The sequence below is a fragment of the Hippopotamus amphibius genome, chromosome 3 (genome assembly GCF_030028045.1).
Source record: "Hippopotamus amphibius kiboko isolate mHipAmp2 chromosome 3, mHipAmp2.hap2, whole genome shotgun sequence".
In the NCBI taxonomy this organism is placed as follows: domain Eukaryota; kingdom Metazoa; phylum Chordata; class Mammalia; order Artiodactyla; family Hippopotamidae; genus Hippopotamus; species Hippopotamus amphibius.
Window position 1 is genome coordinate 19,911,941 of NC_080188.1, and position 24,748 is coordinate 19,936,688.

At 41.3% G+C, this 24,748-nt stretch overlaps 1 protein-coding gene across 7 annotated transcripts in view; it reads right to left on the reverse strand.

The window, feature by feature from the left end:
* The window catches only part of RBM47 (RNA binding motif protein 47), a 159,043-nt gene extending 135,028 nt beyond the window's left edge, over nt 1-24,015 (reverse strand). For 4 of the 7 annotated variants that reach the window (XM_057726843.1, XM_057726846.1, XM_057726839.1 and 1 more), the window contains exon 1: nt 22,669-23,181. The gene's annotated coding sequence lies outside the window, so the exon portion shown is untranslated. Of the gene's footprint in view, nt 1-22,668; nt 23,182-23,760 lie in introns of those variants that run through there. The other 3 variants (XM_057726845.1, XM_057726841.1, XM_057726842.1) reach the window with 2 other exon arrangements.
* Nucleotides 24,016-24,748: the final 733 nt, after the last annotated feature.

The window sequence follows — 24,748 nt, forward strand, 5'->3', positions numbered from 1 at the left end:
TAGAGCAGAGGAATAAAATATAATCATTCAGGTGATAGGGGCTGGGAAGGGAAAGGTCAATCACTGCTTGTGTCAAGAGACAAGAGAAAAGAAAAGGCGAATTTCTGGGTTATCTAAACAAAAAAAGCCTCTTGTCCACTCCCGCCTGCTCCCAACCAAGGCACATAGACCTACACACCAATCTTTCTCTAGCCAGATTATTTACTCTGTGTTTATGTGTGTGTGAATGCAGGGCAAGGGGTCGGCAAACATTGTTTGCAAGGATCAAATAGTAAATATTTCAGGCATTGCAGGCCATACAGCTTCAGTTCCAGCTGCTCAAATCTGCTACGTTGCACAAAAGCAACCAGAGACAATATGTTTTTAGACTGTGTGTCAATAAAACTTTATTTATGGACATCAAAATTTGAACTTCATATGATTTCCAAAAACAAAAGATTATTCTTCTTTTGATTTTTTTCCCCAACCATTAATTAAGCCTACACGTTATTTAATGGGTTTATACCATATGTAGAAAAGGCAAGAAGCCTAGCCAAGGAATGATAATCCTTGCATTTTGGGTAGAGATCCCTCCTGTGAAGGGAGGAAAGGGGTTGGGGGTGGAGTGGAGTTTGCAAGGGGCTTCAATTTTCTTTCTAATGTTTTATTCCTTATGTTGGCTCATGGACACACAGGGTGTTTGCAAAAGTACCATTCCTTGTACTTTTCAGTGGTTCTGAAAAATTTCCATAGAAGTGAAAGCAAAGGCACATAAAATGAGCGTGCTCAAGTTCATGTCTATCTTTGTAGTAATGACTACATTAGTAAAAAATAAATGAAACAAACATTTGCCCATGAAACACCTGTTTCAGCTTCTGAACCGCTATAAGATTTTCCTGAGGATCACAAGCACAAAGAACTAGGTACCCGGCAACAATGAACTCACAACTCTCATCCAAGGCATCTTGATTTTACTTCTGCCGAAAACAGTTTCTGTTTTCTAAAACAGCACTTTTTGGTCCACGAGTATACCAGCTGCTGGCATGACTCCACAAAACGGCACATGTTTAAGGCAGGGAGCCATGCTAGGTCCCCAACAGTTGCTTTCTGAACATTCCTTAGTGTATTACTGCACAGCACTGTGACAGGGATCAAAAGATTAGGAATAATTTCAATTAACGCTTTCTACTAATATAAGGAGAGGAATAACCATTGAATTTTGCCTCAATTTCTAATGGAAAATAAAGTCAAAAAAAAATCACTGACCAAAATTATAGAACTTTAAAATGTTGTTTTAAAGAATCAAAATATCACAAAGGTGCTGCAGGAATGAAAAACTGAAAATGATGGAATAGGATAAGAGTATAAATTAAGCTATTTATAAAAAACTCTTTGGTTTAGGGTTTCCATATTCTTTTTCTACCCAATCTCCAGCATCCTTCTGTTCTCTACCTATATGTGTTTAAACTGCAAATGTATTATATCAGCAAGTCTTTGTCTATCAGTCAGATGGAGAATCTGTCCTTAAAGGACTATAATACCAACCAGCTCATCATCTTTAACTTCAGCAAATAATTAGAACTGGTAAAGACTGTGCTCCATAAGGAAAATAATTATTAGGAAAAGAAGTTCCTAAAGTTCGAATACCCCAATTAGAGAAAATAATAAGTTCAGCAGGAGGACGTTCAAACCCAAATAAGTAGTACCACCTCCAACCCAGGAAAATGGGGATTAAGTTAGGCTGATCCTTAGTATGGCAGATTAAAAACTGCTGCAAAGTGTTTGACACACTCCTCCCATTGAAAAGTGGGGTTTATTTCCCTCTACTTGAACTTGGGTGGGCTCTGTGCCTGCTCTGACCTGAAAGTGACACTGTGCCAGCTTCCAGGCCCAGGCCTGAAGAGACTGGCAGCTCTGATGTCCTCTCTGGGTACACAACCACAACCACAAAACCCTTCACGTGTGGAGTCAGAAAGACCTGTGTCTGGATCTGTTTTGCTATAATTGCCTGTATGTATGTTTTAGGGCAAATTGCTTAACCTCTTGAAATCTATTTGCTCATCTGTAAAATAGGGATATTAACAGCAGCCACTCAGACGGCTGTAATGAGCCCCCGGTCCACTGGAAGCTCTGTGTGCACGTATTATTAGATCACTAGCGCTGCAGAAGCGTTTCTGCATGGGATGGAATGTCGAACGAGAAAGTCCCTGTGGTCCCGTCCAACAGAAAACACACTAGATGAGTCCATGATCACCCATGGAAAGTTTGTTTGCTGAAAACTAACTGAAGGCAGCCAAAAACATTTTCAATTACAACTCAATCAAGTCAATGGCATTCTCTTTCTATTAACTTGAGGTCATTTAATTTGTACTTAAGCCCCTAATTATTTAAGCAGAAGAGAACAATGGATTTAACTGACTTGACAAAAAAGGTTTGCTTTCCTTGTTTGCTGGCTTGACAGATGAGTTACAAAGCTTCCATTGTGGATTTATCATGTCGATGGCTCACCATTCTTCCCCCCCTTAGTGCCAGCTTCCTTCTGCTCCTCTCTTCCTGGAGACTCAAAGTCCAAGTACAACTGCCAATCCCAGGTGGCCCTGAGTCATGGACAGGACTTGGAGAACATGGTTTCAGTTCAGTCACTGACTGAACTTGGGGCAAATTAAGAAATCTCTCTGGGCCTCAGCTTCCTCATCTGGAGAGTAGGCCTAGTAACGAACCCTCAAAGAGATGTTCTAAAGATGAAATAGAATAATGACGCCACATGGTTCAAATGTTGTAAAACAAAATGCCGTTGTTAGCTGTTATTACTTTTGCAGCTAAACCGTGGCAGATAATAAATCCCGACAACTAAGGCAAACGGAAACTGAGAGAAGCAGCTTGGGATCTTGGATTCATCATCAGTTTCTCTGCTTAATTTTCATTAGCCTGCTGTTTATTTCTGGAACAAGCCTTTTTCATTTTAAAAAATTCTTTCTTGGTACTTACTTTTATTTTTTTTCCCATTTTTTTAAAATATTAACTTTTCATTGAAGTATGACATAAGTACAGAAAACGCACAGGCTAAGAGAGTATTTCTCAATGAATTTCACAAACTGAACACGTGTGTCACTAGCACCCCAGAGGTCGCTCTTATGTGCCCTTCTTGTCACCATCCAACCAAGGCTGACAGATATCTGGACTTCTAACTCCACAGATCTGTCTATTTTTGAACTTTATGTAAATGGGAATCTTACAATATATATTCTAGCGGGCCTGGCGTCTTTCGCTGAAAATTGTTTGTGAGCTGTGAATACATTTTTACAATGTAATAACAGTGTTAGTTCTCACTGTATATAGTATCCTATTGAATGACTATACCACAGTTTTTGTTTTATTATTTTTCTTATTACCAATATTTTAATTAGATTATTTTTTATTTTTTATTGGAGTAACTGTGATATATACAGTGTTGTGTATGTTGTAGGTATACAGAATCTTTTTCCGTTATACATATATATATATCTGTGCATCTTCAGCTTCTTTTCCCATATAGGTTATTAGAGAGTGTTGAGAGACCTCCCTTGTATACCGCCGTTTTTAAATTCATTCTACTATCGATGGGTACCTGGGTTGCTTCCAGTCTGGGGACATTTCTAATGATGCTGCTAGGGGCACTGTTAAACTTATCTTTTGGTGAACATATGTAACAGATTTCTGTTGGGAACATACCTGGGAGTAGAACTGCTGGCTCATAAGGTATGTGTATTTTCAGATTTAGTAGGTCCTCTTTTTAGCACCTGGAATTTTAATCAGTGCTTATTTTATATTTGTCTCCCTGCTTCCAGGATCTCACCCTTCCATTTGATCTCCATACAACAACCCCCACTTAGTTTTGTTAAAAACAGAACTGATCATGTTGTTTGTTTCAAAACACTCTATGGTTTGGGAATGTTGTTGTTCATAACACTATAACATTCAAGGTCTTTCTTCTCTGGCGCTCATCAATCATTTCTTCATTCAACAAATAATGTTCGCAGCCTTAAGGCACCTCAGATCTGAGAGGGACACACTTAAAAAAGTAATAGCAATGTAAGACAAGACATCTTAGAGCCAAGTTTTGGAGGAACCCAGAGGATCTGAGAAGACTTGAGAGAGGAGGAACTATTTGAGCTGGTTATAAGAAAGACTGGAGAGAGAAGAGGAAGGACAGTCAAAAGAACAATATGTTGTAATGAAAAGGCATGATAAGTCCGAGGAGGAGGGATACGTGTTTGATGTGACAACAACATGAGGTGCTGTTGTGTACAAGCCAGATATGGGGCTGAAGCACAGACCGAAGCAGGGTTTTGAAGGGCCCAGCACAGCGTTCAAACCTTACCCTGCAAGCCCCAAATTTCTCAGTAAGTACGACACACCCTGCTGGTGTGCAAGCTGCTTTTAGGTGGTAATGAGAGAAGGCATTTCATTTTAACGGTTTGGTTTATTTAAATGCACATTAGAAAAATACTGCTTTTCCAGTTAAGGAAGGGAGATAAAATTCCACTTCAAATAAATGTGCATAAGTAAAACTAAAGTGAGTTGATTTAAAGAAAATATTAATTAAACAATGATGTAGGTGAAATATAGGTATGGGAAAAATTATAAAGGTGGTAAGACATGATTGGCATTGGGAGACTAATATAGAAAGATGGAGAACTAGGGGCAGTTTTTAAATTGGAGAATGATGCAGTCAGATGTGTCTTTTACAAAGACAACTACTGAATGCCACATACCCAGTGTCTGGCCTCATCTGTCACACTCTCCTGCATCCTTCTTGCCCCAGACAGCTCCTTAGACTAGGCTTGCCTTGTCCCACCACCTTGGCTTCAGAGCACAGCTCGGTGGTTGAGCAATGAATTCCAAAGCCAGACTGCCTGGGTTTGGTCCCCAGCTCTCCACTTACTGGTTGGTAACCTGGGCAAATTGTTTTTCTGCCTCATTTGCCACCTCACTGGGTTGTAATGAGGACTCCAAACGTGTCTGGCATTCAACAGGTACTAAGCCACACGTGTATGTATGTGTTCATTTAAATGATGGGTTTTATCTGCCATAAAATGCACCCTCCTTTCTATGCCTTGCAAAAACCTGTCCATTTATTCAAAATTCAGCTGAAACCAAATGTCCATCAGCTGATGAATGGATAAGCAAAATACAATATAGCCATACAATAGAAAATTTTCAGCCACAAAAAGGAACGAAGCGCTGATACATGCTACAACATAGATGAACCCTGAAAACATACAGGCTGAGTGAAACAAGCCAGACACAAAGGTCACATGTTATAAGATTTTGTTTATATGAAATGTCCAGAAGAGGCGAATCCAGAGAGACAGAAAGTAGATTAGCGGTTGCCAGTGGGTGGGGGAAAGGGAAATGCGGAGTGACCACCTAACAGGCATGGGGTTTCTTTTTAGGGTAATGAAAATGTTCTGCAATTAGATGGTGGATTAGATTGCACAACTTGTGAATGTACGAAAAACCACTGAATTTTACACTTTAAAAATGGTGACATTTATGGTATGGGAATTATATCTCAAACAACAACAACAACAACAAAATTCAGCTAAAGGACCCCTCTCTTCCCTGACTGCCCCCTCCTCTGGGCTCCCTGTCTAGACCCCATGCCCTGTTATATTACAGTAAGTTGGGAGAGGTCAGCTGTCCCCACTGGAGTGTGGGCAGCTTGAAGGCAGGCAGAGTGGGTGGTTCATCTACAGCTCCCCAGAATTTATCAGAAATACCAGCACCAAGTAGTTGCTCCAGTAAATGCTTGTCAACAGAGGAAGCAGAACATTACCATCTGAGGGAACAGCAGGCTGGGCGAGTACTTTAGGTCCTCAAGTGTACAGGATCTAAAGTACCAACCTAGCAGCCAAAGATCTCACGCCCCTACCCGGGGGCCCAACCCCTGTTGAGTATTAAGACTGCGTACAAAACAGCATAAAAAGTCCTTTCTTTTACCATCGAGAATGAAACAAGCTTAGACTTGGATGTCTCTTTCTTTCCTGTCAACTAGGCTTGTTTGTGCCAGGCAAACATGTAAATCCTGAATTTAGAGATTGTTGGAGCAATGACAATCTCTGCTCTGATAATCACTGACCTGCCAAAGCCGTTGCTAGTAAAGCAGGTACAATTCTAAGATCCTGGCAGGGAAGCCACACTCTGGGAGGGCACATGTTATGAAGTAAACACAAGTAGCAGAAATCCTGCAAGCATGGCACTGTTGAACAAGGTAGAGTGTCTTACATGAATATTCCTTAGAGTCAGTCTGCTAATCCCGCTGTCATCGCTGATTTGGAAAAACAAGAGGACTTGAAACGTGGGCTATCTGCAGTATCTGGACACATTTCCATACCTCTTTTTATATCCACCTTTGTTTCGGGAGGCAGGTGTGAAATTAAAAAAAAAAAAAAACCAGAACATCAATTTATAACACCTGGGTTGGATTGTGGGTTCCATGTGAACTAAGCTGCTTCCTCACAGAGCCTCAGTGTCCACCTCTGTAAAATGGGGACCACGGGTATCCCAGGGATGGTTCAAGGATCAAGTGAGCTAATGTGAAGGGCAGTAAGACAGACTTGTCATATGGTTCGAGGACAACTATGTGAAAAAATGCAAATACATTACTCAAAGAGCTTAAAGGAAAGGTACAAAAAATTTAACAAGTAGGAAAGAAGGAAAGATTTTTCCTTCTTTTCCAGTTTGCATTTTTTATTTACTTTCTGTAAATTACATGCTTTGCCCATGAGATAGAGTTCTTATCTCTAAAGTTTCTTCCCACCTCTGCGCCTCATCTCTCTGTGGGGTTAGGGATTCCCCCCCTAATTGGCAACTACCTGTTTTTCATATCTCTGAGTCTCTTTCAAGACTCGTTCAAGAATCACATCTAATTCCAGAGCCAAATTGCCTGGCTTTGAAATCTGGCTCTTCCCTTACCAAGCTATGTAACCCTAGCCAAGTTACTGAATCTCTCTGCAGCTCAGTCTTCCAGTCTGTAAGATGGGGATAATAATTGTATGTATCTCATAGTGGTTTTATGTGAATTAAATGAGTTCATCTTTGTAAAGTGCTCAGAATAGGACCAGGCACTTAACACATGCTATGTGAATGTTAAGTATATGAAAGGTCTTATCTTTATGAGGAGTTCCCTAAAGTTCCCTCCCCTCCCCCCCCACTGGGTTAAACTGATGCTACTGATCCCTAACAGCACCTAGAACATTTCACAGCATTCATTTTTAATGTTGTCAGTCTGTCTGTACTAGCCTACAAGCTCCTTTACAACAGATGCTTTTCTCATTTCCAGAAGATAAATGTAGACAGAAAATAAATGCCTTTTAGTGAATTAATGGATGAATAAACAAATACCTCTATCATAGAAAATACAAAAAAAATTGTTTTCTTTTTTGCTTCCATGACTCGACTCATCTGTGAGCTCCTTAAGAACCCAGAGTATTTCTTATCCATTTTATATCTCCAATGCCTGATACAGAACGTGTATTCAGTCAATGAATAAATGACCAGTTATTACTACCAAAAAGGCCAACAAAACACACAGAGTTTTCAAGAAGAGTTTTGGAAGCAAGCTTGAAAATGTTATTTGATACTTGGGCAAAACTACAGATCATTTTAGGTTAATTGGGAAAATGTTCCATCACATCAAAAATATCATAGATGAGATGTATATCTCTATATCTCCAATACAGAGGAACAACTTAAGAAATCAAACATTGGGTATTGGCCTTCTGTACAAGACACAAGCCTCCTGAGAACAGAAAGATTTAGACTGAGAAGGGAAGACTGAAAAGGAACAGGACTCAAATGTCAAAAGCATGAAAGGTCAAGAGAACCAGGGTGCAGTTAAATTAGCTACCTGTAGAAAACTTGAAAGCTAGCTTTAGAAGGAAGAAAAGTAAGCATTTCTTTAACAAGACATAGTAAATTGTAGAACCAGTCAATCTTAAAGGTAAAAGGAAGGGAAATGCAGACAAGTTCCCAGAATTTGGATGAATTCACTGATCCTGAATCCATAATGTGTGGGTGTGTAGAGGGTATCTAGGGTTTGTATCTAGGGTTTGTATCTAACTTCAAAGAGTATAACTAGAAATTCATGAATTACACTGTGCAAAATACATCCCGTGAAGCCTGCTAGAGGCAGGAACAAATGCCCTGATCCAACAGGGTATTTGTAGAGCTTTTGTGACCTTAAATGACCTGACCTAGCATAACACAAAAGGTATTCTTTGATTGTAATTAATTTCTTATGGAAACTAGTTAATCTAAGCTTCCCTTGGCCAGGAACAACTGCAAACCTAAATGCATTTATCTTTCTTCCCTAAATCTACAGGACATCACATATTGACTAAAATGTTTCTTCAGAGGAAATCGTCAGCATAATACATCTAGACATCCTTGAAAATTTGCTGTTTCTCCAAAGCTGCTGACAATGTGTCTATATATCAATCACCTGCATGTACTTACTTAATACAGATCTTCTCTCTCTGTGGAATTTAAAGCATCGTACAAGATTTTTTCTTTTTAGATGAATTCAAGATACAGACTTGATAAAGCACAGGACAACTTCATTCTACTTAATCTAAAGCTTTAAACTGAAGGCATCTTTAGATCTAAAAAGATCCTACTAACAAAACTTTCTCTAAGCCCAGCTCTTAGAAATTTATAGACCAAGACACCTCTCAAAAAGAAAAGTCTAGCAAAATTATGGAAGTATTTTAGTGACATCAGCAGTACCTAAGGAAAAATTCTCAGCACCTAAGAAGGCAAGGGTGAAGTGACTGACATCAAGCACTGAATCCATGGCAAAGGGAGAAATAAACTATTGAGGACTTTTCTAGCAGGCTTCTGGTGAACACCTGCATCGTAAGAACAGAGTTCAATTCAGCTTTGTCACTGACCTTCTCCCCAAATTCCTTCTCTGACCCTGACTCTTCAGAAAAGAGATGGATGTTATTAAAAACTAAAAGCAGGAACACTATTTGTTATATAAACTATAGTGGCTGTGGAGAGCAAAGACTCACCTAGAATGGGGTTTCCAAACCTTGGCATTATTGACTTTTGGGTCAGATAATTCTTTTTTATAAGGGGCTGTCCTGTGCACTTTGGGATGTTTAGAAGCATCCTTGGCCTCTGCCCAGAGATGCCAGTAGCAGTCCGCCCTTCTCAGATGGTGACAACCAATAATGTCTCCAGACATTGCCAAATGTCCCCTGGAGGACAATCTCCCCCAGTGGAGAACCACTGGTCTAGAACCACCCATCTAGAACCACCTTATATATCAGCAATATTCACTATCTCAAATGGGATTCAGGAATCAAGAATCAAGCCTGTAAGAACTCTGTAAGATTTGTATGGGCTATCTAACCTAGCTGTTTTCTTCCTGTGACTTAATACCAGGGTGACTGCCCATCTAATCCATCCCTACCCCCATCCTCATTTACTCCCACCATCTTGATCTTCCCTTTAGAAATCCTCTGAATAGAAACCTTTTACAGATTTGAACCGTGAAAGTAAAAAGACTTAGAGAAATTTGGGGCTGTGCAAAACACGTCTAGTCCAAAATCTCCCCTCCTTTCTATCCAATTTTAAAGGCAAGAAAGTTGAAAGCCAATAAGGTAAAGTGCCATGTCCAAAGTCACCTGTCTGCTAAGCCGAGGGAAGATCTTGGTAAGAAGGCTGGTCCTGGATTTTCCCAAACCCAGACTCATTTGGGAAGCCTTATGAGAATCTGAATCCTACCACTCTTTACCCTGCGCAAGCTGCTTGACCTATTAGTCCCTCATTTCCACATCTGCTAGATGAGGGTAACAGTAGGACCTAATTCTTGCTCTTGGTTCTGTTAAATAAAGTCATGCCTGGCATTACAGTAAGTTCTCCTTCACTGTCACCTATTATTGTTACTCATTATTATTTTCTGTTTTTAACTTTCAACTTCAAATATTTAGTTACAGGTAGCCGTTAATCAATTACTTAAACACAAGAATCCCCTTTTCTCTATATGATTCATTACTGTAGGTACATACATATAGTAGCTCCTCACCAAAGTATTTTCCTTATTGAAAACAGAATTGAAATAACTGTGAAACCTTCAAATACTACATATCCTTTTGAAAAGTGATCCATCTTATGCAGAACTAAAAACCACACCATTTGGCCCAATTAAGCAACAATACATGTGATTACACCTCATGGGCTCCACTGGTGCTAATATGCCAGAATGAAAAGCTGCAGCCGTTGACAGTTTCCATAGCTGTGATTGCAAAACATTATCCATCATAACCTCCTCTCCTACCTCTGCCCACTCCTAATGGTTTATGACTGTCTAAAACATTACTTTTGGGGGCTAGAGTTTTCCATCGCTTCACACCACAATACAGCATTTTATTCCTACAGATTTGGAAATAGAAGCTCAATCTTCTTATTTTTTATTTTTAGAATAACTACTGTTGGGGGAGGAGTGCCTGCAGCGGTGGTACAGATATAGCTTCCATCCCTCCAAGCTCTAAAAAAAAAGCTTCACGTCTTATTCATCATCATATCCCCAACTGCTTGCTCTAGAAGCTCAGAAAATGGGTTTGCTGGAGATACAGGTCAGCCTTTCACAATGTAGCCTAAAGTCTGTCGGTGCTGGCTTCCAGTTTCCATTCACATACTGTGCCGAAGTGCAGCAGACCCTTCATAAAGTTAGGTAAGGAAGAGATAAGAAATACATTCGCGTGTCCTAAATGGATCCATTTGTATATTTACAGCACAAATTTGCATGCCTCTAAGTGGTTGTAACTCTCAAGGAAATCCACTGTATAATATTGTAACATTTCTTTTTATCATTGTTGTAATTTTTTTTATCATTCATAATATGGAATGAGTCTTTGTTCACACATGATTTACACTTAGTTTTCAATATTAAACATGTCATTTAATATAAATTCAAGATATATTAAGTATGTATTCTATACCAAATGTATTAAATGTAATATATAATTATCTTAGCACATACATATTTATAATATAGTAGCATATCAATAGGTTAAATATATAAAGCAAATATCAAACATATAATTAATACTGAAATATTAAATATATATAGGATTAATTTGAATTAGAAGATTCTTGATGGCTGAAACTATACTTAAAATTTTTCAGCGTTAACCCACCCTAACCCATCCCCCATCACAGTTTCCTATACACCACAGATGCTCATTTATTATTAGAATACTGTTTAGTCATGTGTGATACATAAATAAAGATCACACACCTTATCTATATTTGCAAACTTGGACACAGTGAAAAAAAGAAAGAATGAAATCCAAAATAGTTGCCTATATTAGGTGCCTCCCATTCTTGCTAGAAGTGCTGGATACAAAAGGGAAATTTTCAACATCTCCTTGGGATGTTTAATAGGCATCTCAGTAAACATGCCCCAAACTGAGCTCTTGCTTCCCTCTGCTACCCTTCAAACCTGTTCTGCTTTGGTCTCCCATAGAACCCTGTAACCCCAGCCAGAATCCTCCTTCTTTCCCTCCACTCCACATTCGGACCATCACCAAGTCTTGCTATTTCTGCCAGCCATTGGTGAAACCCCTACCACAGCTGAACTGAGACTCTAAAACAGGCAAGAGGGTGCACAGAAGAAAAGGCACCCAGCTGACCGGCATGACTCCACCTTCACTGCCACCTTCAAAAAGGGACTCTAATCTTGCTTTGTTGGCCGCAACATCCTCCCTCCAATTCAGTCTTCATCCAATAGTCAGAGTTATTGTTTAACAAGTAAATCATTTTTCTTGACTTTTCATTGGGCTCTGGAGTAACAAAACTCTAATGCATAGTCATGAAGGGCCTCATACTATAGGACTCAGTTACCCCCATGACCTCACCTCGTACCTCTCTGCTCCTTGCTCCCAGCACTGCAGCAACACTGGCCTCCTTTACATCCTCCAACACGCCCAGGGACTACCCTGATGGCCCAGTGTGTAAGACTCTGTGCTCCCAAAGCAGGGGGCCAGGGTTCAATCCCTGATCGAGGAACTAGATCCTGCATGCAGGCCGCAGCCAAGAGTTCACCCTAACTTTACGTACCAAGGAGTCCTCAGGCCACAACTAAGACCTGGCACAGCCAAAAGTAATTAATTAATTAACAAAAATTAATTAACTTTAAAAAAATATGCCTAGCTTCTTCCAGCCTTAGGACCTTCATAAATGCTATAGCTTCTAGCAAAGACCTCTTCTCCAGCAGACGCCTTCAGCATCACACCCCTGGAGGAGCCTTCTCAAACCACTCCAGCTCAGAGTCCCACCTTCTACTGTCTAGTACCTCTCAGTTCCTTCAGAGTTCTGAATCTCATCTCCAGCTCCAACGAAAGTCCCAAGAGGGCAGAGAACTTTTGTTCTCCACTGCATACCTAGTACCAGTGTCTGGCACACAACAGCTACTCAATAAATAACAGTTGAGTTTGTGTCTACATAAGAAAAACGGGGTTTCTCCCAATGTTTGGTTTAAATCAGTTTAATTCATAGCCATCTTTTTCTTCAAGTGTACCTATTTACTAGGTCTATATTTTGATAAATTTTTCTAACTCATAAATAATTACCACTACCTCCATCTACACAGTATATTGTTAAAAACAGGTCTGGTCTAATTTAACATTTATATGCTATTCACTTTTAATGCCCCATTCAGTACACACAATAAGCAATAAAATGATTTGCAGAAAGTACTAGAAATATTAGCTGGTTATTAGGTATATTCAGGGTTTTTTAAATTTCTCAAATTGTCCATTTACTATCAATTGTGATGACAGCTTACAAATCAACTTAGAAATGAAAAATATCCAAATAATTCTAAATCAGCCACAAGTCATGATCAACAATAGTCAAAAATAACTAAATCCAGGGTCTTCATGATGTACCTTCAGCAGAATTTAAACACTGTTGCCCTTTATTTTTTTTTAAACTGTAAAGAACCTGCCTGGAACGTACACTCACCTTCAAGACTGCTTCTAGGGTCCCCAAGCTTAGTAGCCACAGGAGTCTACCAATCATTGGGGAAGTCCCTACAGAAGTTATAAATCTGAGAATCGCAGGTAAGGACTTCCCTGGTGGTCCAGTGGTAAAGAATCCATCCTGAAATGCTGGGGATGCACGTTCGATGCCTGGTGGGGGAACTAAGATCCCACACGCCATGGGGCAACTAAGCCCGCGCACTTCAACTATGGAGAGCCCACACGCTCTGGAACCCGCATCACAACTAGAGACAAGAAAACCCACAGGCCACGACTAGAGAGAAGCCCACACGCTACAACGAAGATCCCGCGTGCTGCAACAAAGACCCAACGCAGCCGAAAATAAAAATAAAGTAAAATATTTTTAAAAATAAAGTAAACCATTAAAAAATAAAAATGGCAGGTAGACGCACAGAGGGAGCTGCACCTCCAAAGGCTAAGAAATGCAATTTTGCCAAACCAAGGAAAATTGTGCAGAGGGAGAGGGTGAGGCAGCACAACAGATGAGACAGTGGTTGTGCCACTTAGCAAAGGCAAGACTAAAGTTTCGTAAAAAGTTCTGGGTAAAACAGACACAACTCAGACAATGACACTAGCACTCATTTCATGCCAGGTCAAGGGAAAATACTTAACTGGGCTCAGCAACTGAGAAAACATCTAGATGGAATCCTGTAGCAGCAGTCGGCATTTGGCAAAATCTCAAAGGTCAAAAGAGATAGTGAAAAAAAAAACACACAAAAAAACACAGGTTGGCTTGACAGTTACTTTCAGAACAATCATTAATTATAATTCAATGACAATAGAAAAAGCGATAAACAATACAGTAACATGAGTTACTCAAGTGTAATTATCTGTAGGGCATGCAATTCACAAGGCTGGTTCAAAACAGAGCTGTAAGATTTAGATGGAAATCACAAAGATTGCCAAAGATGAGGCTTTGATTTGGAAACAGAGAAGTGCTGAAATGATTGCGCCATCCCCACACTTAGCTCTGCCTTGCTCGTTACTTAGTCATCGGCCTCCACCAAGGGCTCGTGGTGGCACAGACAATAATGAAGTCAGAGAAACCAGAGAAAATATGGCAGCTTACTAGGAGAGGTCTGGGGGGAAAGTCACGCTTATTCAGAAAGATGTGCTTGTGGTTATATATATTTTTTAATATTTTATTTATTTATTTGGCTGCTCTGGGTCTTAGCTGCAGCATGCAGGATCTTTAGTCGTGGCATGTGAACTCTTAGTTGTGGCATGTGGGATCTAGCTCCCTGACTAGGGATCGAACCTGAGCCCCCTGTTTTGGGAGAGCAGTCAGCCACTGGACCACCAGGGAAGTCCCTGTGGTTATATTTTGAGTAGAACACACAAGTAGTACTACTACACTTTCAGTCATACCTGTGCTGTGTAAAAAGCCCATGTTTTAAAACATACGGACACCAAGTAGGGAGAGCGGGGGGGGGGGGGGGGGGGATGAATTGGGAGATTAGGATTGCCATATGTACATTACTAATAAGAAAAAAATATAAAATTTTACACTTTAAATATATGCAGTTTATTGTATGTCAGTTGTAAAAAAAAAAAGAAAGAAAAGAAAGAAAGAAAGAAAAAGAAAGATTCACTAACTACTCGTCGGAGAGATGGCTAAGTCTACCACCATCCATCCTTCTCATTTCGTGGCATGCAGCCAGGGACTCCATTTTTCCACCTCCTGTTTCTAGGAGGGACCATATGAGTGGTTCTCTCCAATGAAAGATAAGAAGAGGGTGCAAATTCTTTGGCTTCTTCCCCACCTTCCCTCCTGCTGTCAAGATACAGAAGCACAGGATGAAATCAGTAAGCAGAGGAAGGCCGCTCACCTGCATTAAGTGTTCAATGAATTAAAAATAAATTTCAATTGTGTTAAAAAAAAAAAGCCTGTGTTTTACTCATTTATTTGACAAATATTTATGGAGTACCTACTCCGTGGCAGACAATGTTCTAAGGTGCTTGCGATACCTCAATAGATGAAGCAGACGTTCTGGTGGGGAAGAGACAGACAATGAGCCGTAGGATCACACAGCATGCTGAAAAAGTACTGTGTGAAAAAACAGAGCAGGGTAGGGAGATAGAAAGTGCCAACAGGAAGGAGGAATTGCTATCTTAGACAAAGGGAAGAAGAGTAAAGACTTGGAGGGGGTGAAAAAGTGAACCATGGATGTATTTGGGGAAGGTGGTTCACGGAGAGGGAGCAATGAATGCAAAGGCCATGGGGACATGAAGCTGTGGCTAAAGCAAAGTGATGGGCTTCCCTGGTGGCGCAGTGGTTAAGAATCCACCTGCCAAGGCAGGGGACACGGGTTGGATCCCTGCTCCAGGAGGATGCCACATGCCGCAGAGCAACTAAGCCCGTGCGCCACAACTATTGAGCCCATGTGCTGCAACTACTGAAGCCCACGCGCCTAGAGCCCGTGCTACGCAACAAGAGAAGCCACGGCAATGAGGAGCCCACGCACCACAATGAAGAGTAGCCCCCACTCACTGCAAATAAAGCCCGCACACAGCAAAAAAAGACCCAACACAACTAATAAAATAAATACATAAATTTATATATAAAAAAAGAACATTCAACACAGAGAAAAAATTAAAAAAAGAGAAAGGAGAAAAAAAGCAAGTGATAATGGAGTGAGTGGTGGGAGGTTAGACTAAGGGAGGTAATGGGACTAGACATACAGTGCTCCATTTGGTTTTTGAGGGAGATAGAGAGGCTCTTGAAAGGTTTCAGCAGGGGATTAACATGATCTGACTGTCTTGTGAGTCCCTCTGGATATGGTGTCAAGAACCAAGCGTATGGGATGAGGGCAAAGGTGCAAGCAGGGAGAACAGAAAAGCAGAGTCTGCAGTTCCCCCGACAATTTCATTGATTAACTGTAACCATCGGGGAAAGGGCAAGACCCTTCACACATTACTAGGATGGGTGAGAACATGGGTGTTACCACTTGATGCAGGGTCTGTGCGCCTCCTACACTTCCCACTGGGGGAGCGACTCCTAGGTCCCACTCTGGGAAGGGTGCTGGGAGAATATGCTAAGATCCTGCCTTCCCAGGCTTGGTCTCAGCGCTGGGAGTGATTGTCTATGAACATGGAGCCACTGCAGATACAAGGCACAAACTCCAGGGCTCAGCAGTACCCTCCGAGCTGGTAGTCTCTGTTTAGTCGTTGGCAACTCACATATAATTTGAGGTGGATCCTGGAACCCACGATGTACAGCAACGAGCAAAGAAGGTACCTGGGCCAAGCTGGAAAGAGCTAGCTTGTTACTGGATTCCCTCTGCTCTGAAAATAGGATTTCACTGGAGGCAATTCCCTGAACACTTCTTCAGCCGCCTGCTCTCCTTCCTCTTGTCTTCGCCTTAGCCAAGAGTACGCCAGCAGCCCCAGCGAAAACACCACACCACTGCGGCTCGCAGAGCTATATAGCCACTTGATATTGTTCTTCCTAGGTGGATCTCTTTCTTCACTCTCCCTAATGTTGAGAAAATGCACTTTTTCCTAATAAGTATCCAATAAATGCCTCCTAGTTTGGAGAAAATGCATTTTTCCCCTTCTCATAATTACCTAGTAACAAGTCTGGGCCTTACAAAGGATGCTACAGAGCAGAAAAGAGAGACGTAAACTTTTAAACAATGTGATGGGCACCTGAGCCCTGCAACAATTCACCCCCTTCCTATTCTTGGCCTCCCCCATGCTGCCATGCTTTCAGAGGCTTGGCTGTGGATAAAGCTTCCATCCTGGTTACCTTCTGAGTTCACTACCTCTCCATCGCATTTTCTCTGTCCAACAATTTTTGCTAAATTGCTTGTGGGAAAAGTAAAGTCATCCAAATAACACACGCCCATGGGATGCAAAAATGCTGTTATTTTAGATGGCAATGAATTTGGGCAAAGAAATTCTTATTTATTGAGTACTCAACTGTAAACTAGGAACACTGGGGGATGCAAATCATTCAGACACAAATCCTGCCTCCAAGGAACTCAATTTCTGTTTGGCAGGGAAAACAGTATATGTACAAAAGTAGCAAGTGCTATAAAATGCCATGAGAAGTGCACAGATAAGACACTGTGGCAGTTCTGAGAAAGTCTCATACTGTGATTATAATTACGACCAGTTAACACTAACCAACACAAGTCATAACAGGAACTACTTAAGTTGGCTCTATTAAGTTTTTCCACACAGAATATTTCTACTTTGCATTAGCCATTTTCAGAATCTATACTCCGTTTTCAGCAAGACACTTGGCAGTCTCTCACATGACAGATATAATAGCATCATTCTTTTTGCTTCTAATCAACATCATGTAGTTTTCTGAGAGAAAAGAAAGAGGCACCTTGGTGATTCTAAGTTACATTTTCTCCGTACAACTGAAGATTCAAAAACCAAAAGAAACTTGCAAAAATAGTGCCTGCCTATAACAGCAATGGCACTTGGTCAAAAGGAGTGACCTTAGGAAGAGAATCCTGGATGACAACTGGCAGAAAAGGTCATGAAAGGAGTAGGGTAGTGAGAATTCAAACACAGAAAGGCATCCAAACATGATGCATATCAATCAAGTTGACTATCTACCATATCATACTGATCGCACTCCTGGCACTGTTCTAAGCCCTGTTTATACAGTAGATTAATTTATTTAATCCTTATAACAACCCTGTTAGGTAGGCATTTTATAGCTGGGTAAACTGAGTCACAGATTTTTTTTTCTTTTTTTTTTTTTTTTAGGTAACCTGCCTACAGCCCATAAGTGGCCAAGCCAGGATTTGAACCAAGGTAGACTCTGTTCTTAGCCACTTCCCCATGGAGTTTAAATTTAATATGAATGGTCATCCTTTTCCCCCAGGTTGTCATTTTCACTCTGCCTAACCACCTTTTCTTTCTCTCCACATGTGACCAAATTTTGCTGACTACCCCCAGAACAAACTAGCCCGCAGAGCCGAGTTCTCCTCTGTATCAGTATGCTATGGCTTTTGCCTTTTATACCCTAACTGAATTCCAAGGTAAATTCTCAACCACTGCATTCTTCCCTGGGAAAGTCTACAATAGTGAGATCATCTGCATGGAGAAATACATCATAGATATTAGCCAGTAGAATACAAAGTACAACAACAAAAAACACATCAGGCCATTGAATTTTCTGTTACTAATAAGTTGCAGTGCCCCACTGAGTTTTCTGTGTCACCAAATCCTCCCAGTTGTAGTTACACAAAGGCAACTTTGTCTTGAGAAGGCTACTGAGAAGATGGGCTTAATCTTGGCAAGGGCTTGGTGTACCGAGAACCATGTTATTATTTTTAAAAATAAATGACAGCAAACAGAAAGAAATATTATTTAAGCCATCTTTTCAGAAGGCACAGTGCTATCATCATCACAGACGTGGATCCCTACTTTCAGAAACGTGAATATGGTACCTGAGCTCAAAAGGCCCAAATATACATTTTCAGAATGGCTATCAAACTCATCTAAGAGAATAAACACCTTAAAAAAATCTTCCTCGCATTATTAAATACTTCTTTATTCCACCTGGCATGTTGTGTAATGCTTTTTACAAAAATGATTGAGCCAGGTCTCAGAGCTCTAAAAGGTAAGTACTTTTTATTATAATTTTTACAGGTTGGCATTTCCTTGGTCAGGTAGAGGTGTCCTGTTCCTGTTTCAGCTACACAATGCCCCACATTCATTGTCCATCCACCCATTGCCCGTTGGTATGTATTGTTAACTCTTGCTCACCCACCTGTGGATTACCCACTGCCTCTGAGATCAGGTTGTTTTTTTCCCCCAGTAGGTGGAAACTCGAGGAATATGAGCAAAATTGACTATTAGCCAAAGCAAAGCTCGATCAGGAGGCAAATGCTGTCAGCAAATCCCCTTTCATCAACATACACCCACTTACAATGGTCTTGGCACTGGGCTGCCATGTTCCTAAGAACCACAAACATACCGTATTCCCAAAGACAAATATCGTGATGTGAGGCCAGCGATTGTTTTCTTGATTAATGTTAAGTGGCTGTAATCTGTAAGTATACATTTTGCACTGCCGGGAATCTCCTGAGACCAAAGGATCGACATTTTGTCAAAATCACAAAGGGCTTTCAGGGTTACACCAGCACTTTGTCTTCTGACGTCATCTCTCATAAGTGGCCCTCAGAAAGGTAGAGATCGTTCTTTTGATTTCTAAAATGACCCCACTCTTAAAACTTGATAGGGTTTACCAAAAAGAGAGGCTATAAACTATAGTTAAGCATTTCTACTATAGTATCAGTTTCCTCATGTTTTGTATTTTACAGACATATAAACTGTTTACATCCAAACACACCCACAAATCACTTCTGCATAAACTAGGTTCCTAAGATGACAAAAGCTCAACATCCACAATAAAAATGCTCGTATTATATACCAAAATTACATAAACTAAGTTGTGATTTTTTTTTCAGGTGTCCTTAAACCACTACAGAAAGCAGAGGAAAGGCAGAGTGGAATGTGGTTGAAGGGCTGTGCCTTTTGCAATCAGTTTACTTTGGGTTGTACCTAGAGATGACATCTTGAACTCATTCAAATGAGCCATCCGTGCACTAGGAGCATGTGAATTACAAAAGGCCCGGGGGTGGGGGGGTGAGCCTCAAATTCCTATAGTTGCCAGTTCACCTGCAATAGTTGGAGGGCACAGGTAATCTCCACGTGAGCTTTCAAGTGGATTCCACATTACTTAACACGGTGTGAAGCTCACCTGTTTCTTGGCCATTTATTCCTCAGACCCTCTCTCCCCTTCTACTTTCACTGGAAAATTCCTTCCTCCCCCCCTTTTCAGGCAAAAAGAGGTTCTGAAAAGAGGGGGTAGAGTGACTTCAAGAGAAGGATACCCTTTCTTCTGCCTCCTTTCCCCCATAACACATGCTGACAGAATAGAAGGGGAGGCAGCTATGAAAGAGGCAGAAACAATCAGAAAGCAAGCTCAGACCATCTCAGGAGTGTTTTACTGACAAGATGATTCAGGACCACACACAAAAAGTGGCAGAGTGCCATTTCCCCCTAAATCCCTCCAGTATGAGACATTTCGAACAACGTGAGGTGGCAGTTCAACAATTACTTATTATCATTTCTATGGTAGTTCTTCTCTGGAGTCTCTAAAGGCCTTCCATCTCATAACCCAAGTCATCCCTGCATTGCCATTAGTGAAAATCTCTTTCCAGTTGTTCTTTGGAGCAATTACTCTAAGCAGGTGGTTGCTTTGACTAACACACACATCTTACAATATTAAACCAGAAAATCAACATCGTCATAAGAAACAGAGACTGCTCCCAAGAGGAAAAATATATCTCTTAATCAGGCCAGTAGCTGAAACGTTCCAATATAACCTTTAACTTGGAATCATTCCGACAAACACTTTTTAAATGGCGTTCACACATTCATTGTAACCTCACAAACATTTGGCACACAAATTCCAGATTCATGCAAAATCTATCCTTTTTCTAAGTCTTATGAATCCCAAACTTAAGCCCTCTTCAGAGTAGGTTTTTCTCTAGCATTATGCATCCTCTGGGAAAACTGAATCACAGTTTCACCTGAACCTCAGTCCAACTTTGAGGAGATCTCTCTCCCCCCACCAGCACCACTGTATCCAGTCCTGAAAAATCAGAAGGCGCCTGAAATGTGGAGATAGAAACCTGTCTGAAACGGGCAAATACTTTCCTATAACAGTCAAAGCTCAGTCATCTGGGACATGATTTATTTTTAATCATCAGATCAAGAGTAGAATTTGGAAAGCAAATTCATTTTGTAAGAAAATAATTTCATCTACTTCAACCTTCTAATCTTTGTTTAAATTACTGAGAACAGGTTCTGTTACTAGTAAACCAAAGAGAACAGTCTAATCTGAATCCTGTTATCATGTGAGGAAAAGAAATGGGAGCAGTCCTAAACACTAGTCAGAGCAAGAATGGAAGACATGTGTCCAGAAGCACATAGTTTCCTTGCTTTCTATCTTGATTTCATCCTCAGTGTCACCAGCTGTCTTGGGTAAAATTTAGCCTACAGCAGCACAGGTAGGGAATCAAAAAACATTGATAAATAAAACTATAGCGATTGGAGTAAAGAGATGATGCCAAATTTTCAACCTTACAAGCTTCTGAAAACTCAAAAACCAAGAGAAAGATAATAAATCTTCAAAATTCGATTTATTTTCAGCATATGTTCACAAAAGACTTGAGCAGAATTTAAGTGTAACCTCGTCAGGTAAAGAAGCACAGCAGAGTTAGGCTAGGAGCTTGGTTTTTGTCAGTTTATTTCTTCCTTTAACAAATATTGAAGTAATGAAGCTGCACTCTTGTGAAATGTCTGATTCTTCATTCTCCCTGGGTACAGTAATTTAAGTCAAAGAGGCCAATGGTATGTATATCAGAACAAAGTAAAGGGTAAGGTAGACAAGAAAGGATACAAAAATCCAACTTTCTTTCCTTCCTCCTGTGTCCATTTCAGACTGGTTTAGTTTTGTTTCCCTCCAAGATTTCAGATCAATCTGACAAGAATTATTGTTTAAATTAATATCAACACAAACTCCCTCAAAATGCTATCTCATCGCCTTGACTGGGTACTTGGCTTTGCCTAGAGGTTGTGTTTTACTCTGCTGACAACCTTTCACCTTTTAGAATTGGCACCTGCAGTTCTCAAACGCTCTTGGTCTAAATTGCAATTGTGCTTAAAACTGTGACAACCTCTTCATGTTTGTGTTGTCAACCCTTTGCTTTCTCTACCCTAAAAATGTGTGTGACTCCAGCATGAAAAGCTTTAAAGAACACATTTCTAATCTGCATTCATGCTAAAGAAAACTGAGTGAGCCATTATAATGCCACTAGAAAAAAGCTGCTTGATTTTTCGTTCAAATCAGTATGGCCTGTAAGTATCTTGAGGACACTATCTTTGATTAGCTTCAAGAAAGAAGCCACATCCCCAAATGCCTTGGGACAGTACCCAAGAGTAAATGAACTTTTACCTAAATAAAAAATGAATCGCTTACTTGAAAATTTCCACTTCGTTTATTTTAACTGATTTCTTAAATACCCAGTGACTGATCTGTAGTCAGTCACTGGGTATTTAAGCTGTCCTAGTTCATCAACCCTACACTTTTATGCAGATTGAATTTTTAACTTTAAACAAATAAGCCTGCACTCTCAGTGTTACCTAGGGAGGTAGGTGCCCACAAGACGACATCCCCCCACCCCACCCCCAAGCAACCCTCCCCCACCCCCGCCTCACCGCTCACTTAAGTGAGATGCCTGTCATGAATGTTTCCTCAATCTCACTTCAATAATCTGAGTCAAAAAAGTCACCTGTGCCTCTGGACGGCCCAATCATATGCTTTCAAGAGAGAAAAAAAAAAATCTGTTTCTTGTATGGAAAAGGTGTCATGACCAGAGGAAACTATGGGGCTGACTGTATATGATTTTCTGCTTTTCCAGAAGCTGACTCTTTTAAAATCTTTTTATAAACCATTTCTCTCCCGTTAAATATATCAGAGTCGGAAGGAGGATGAGGGGAGATGAGGGCTACACAGAGAAGAAAACCAAATTTCAAAATTGGGACCCAAGTGTAAGATTAAGGGACAGTAGATAGAAGGATTGGCAAAAAACTACCTTACCTTTGTTATATATTTGCAGTCGCCCACTTCAGAAATTAACACCATTCACAGCCCGGTAGCAATTTACACAGCTAGGAAGTCACCCACACCTTCTTCTCGGCCTCCCTCTTTTTAATGTAAAACCAAAATAAGGAGTGTCTAGCTACTCCCTACCGCGCCGCTTAAAGCAACAGCTCGTTTTAGGCTTAACTCCCAGGCTCTGGGAATTCCAGTTAGTCAGAATTTCTTAACCTTGGAAACCTGCAGAGAGAGACTCTCTACGAGGACAACTCCCCGAGCCCCGGCTTCTCACTGTCCCAAACTGCACATTCCACAGCGAGCGATAACCAGAAGGCAGCTCTCGGAGGCTAAGTTCCCGGCGGGAGCGAGGACGTGAAAGCGCGGCGATTCCACGGGCAGCGCGGCGCCGGATCCGCACCTCGGGGAGCCCGGCGGCCCGGGAGCCCTGCTGCGTCCGGCGCTGCGCGCGGGGAGCGCTCGGAGTCTCGTCTCCAGCGCTTCCCTGTTCCCTCCTCCCGCCTCCCTCCGCCCTCCCCCAGCCGAGGCTGCTCGCCTCACAGTAGCAAGGTTGTCTCTCGTCTACTCCCTTCCCTTAAACTCACCAAACCAGATTTTTACTCCCAACACCGGCAACTTCCCGTAAATCTGCACTGAAATTTTATCCTGCTCGCTGAGCCTCCGCTGGCTGAAGGCCAGTGCAACATTCCTGTTGTTTTAAGAGGGCAGATACCTTTGCTGAAGGTTAAAAAAAAAAAAATCTGTCTTGATTGGGAGAGATTTGGGGACTTCACAGATTTCTCTCTCCGCTCAAAAAGTCACATCCATTTCCAACAGCCAGAAATAGCCCCAGAAGTGGCACCTGCTTCACCTGAGGACATCTGTTCGAATCAGACGTCTGGCCCCTTTGGGCTGTTGAGGGAAACCAAGCAGAACCACGTTTGAGGAATAAGGAACCAGCTGTTGAATCACGAGCCGATCAGTACACCCCACCCCCGCGCTTCCCCCCGGTAAAGAAATCGTTTCACCAGGTGGGATCACCGCTAGCAAGGCGGCGGGCCCGAAGAAAGGGGGGACCTCCCAGAGTGTCCTTACCTGCGGCACAGCACCGCTCGGACGAGCACGGGAAGGAACGTCACGCGGACCAAACGCTGACCTTTGCCGGGGCCTTCACAGCAGGGCCTGGGGCCTGGGCGCTGCTGGTTCAGAAGTGACTCGTCTCAATGCGCTCTGACCTAAAGTTACAGCTGGTTTCTAGAAAGGGAACAAAAAACACTGCATTGAAAAACAGCCGCCAAGCCCTCCCTTAACCTTGCCTGATCTCTCGGGACTTGGTTCTAACCCCCACCCCATCCCCATCGCTCAGAAATCCGAAATCTGTGCCCCACCCCGCCGCATGACCTGTTTATACAAGAGTTAAGGAGCCTCACGCATTTCAATGGAGCGCTAAGCCTGTTTCGAGGCGCGTAAGCGGCCAACAGGAATCGAATTCTGTGACTAAACAAACTAGAAGAGGAAGCAGGCACCACCAGGAACCTAAAACGGAGTTGTGATTTCGGGTTGCAGTGTCATTGAACTGAGAAGAGAGAAAAAAAAAAAAAAAAAAAACCCTGCTGTTTCTCATTGGGCTGCTTTAGTGAAGGAATAGTCGAAAAAAATTTTTTTGCAGGTTAAATTAGTTAATACATACAAAAAGCTTAGAACAGTGCCTGGCACATTGTGTTAGGTGCCACTATTCTTTTTTATTATTGTTGTTGTTGTTGTTGTTATTTGTACTATGGCTTTTTTCGGAAGAGGAGAGGTCGTGATCAGAGAAGTGGGCTCTTGATCTAGCATTGCCATTCACTAGCTGTGAGGCCATGAGCCAGTGTTTTCTCTTTTTGTTTTTTGGGTTTTGTTTTTAACCTCTCCCAGCATCTGTTTCTGGAAGATTCTAACGATGCGATTTTTGCAGTTTACATTCATTGTGGACAGTCTTAATGTAATGGAAAATAAAGGTCCTGTAAAATAGTGTTCAAATGATTTCCATCTCACTTGAAAGTTGCAAGATTGACAAGATACATGAAAATAAATTGGCCTGCAC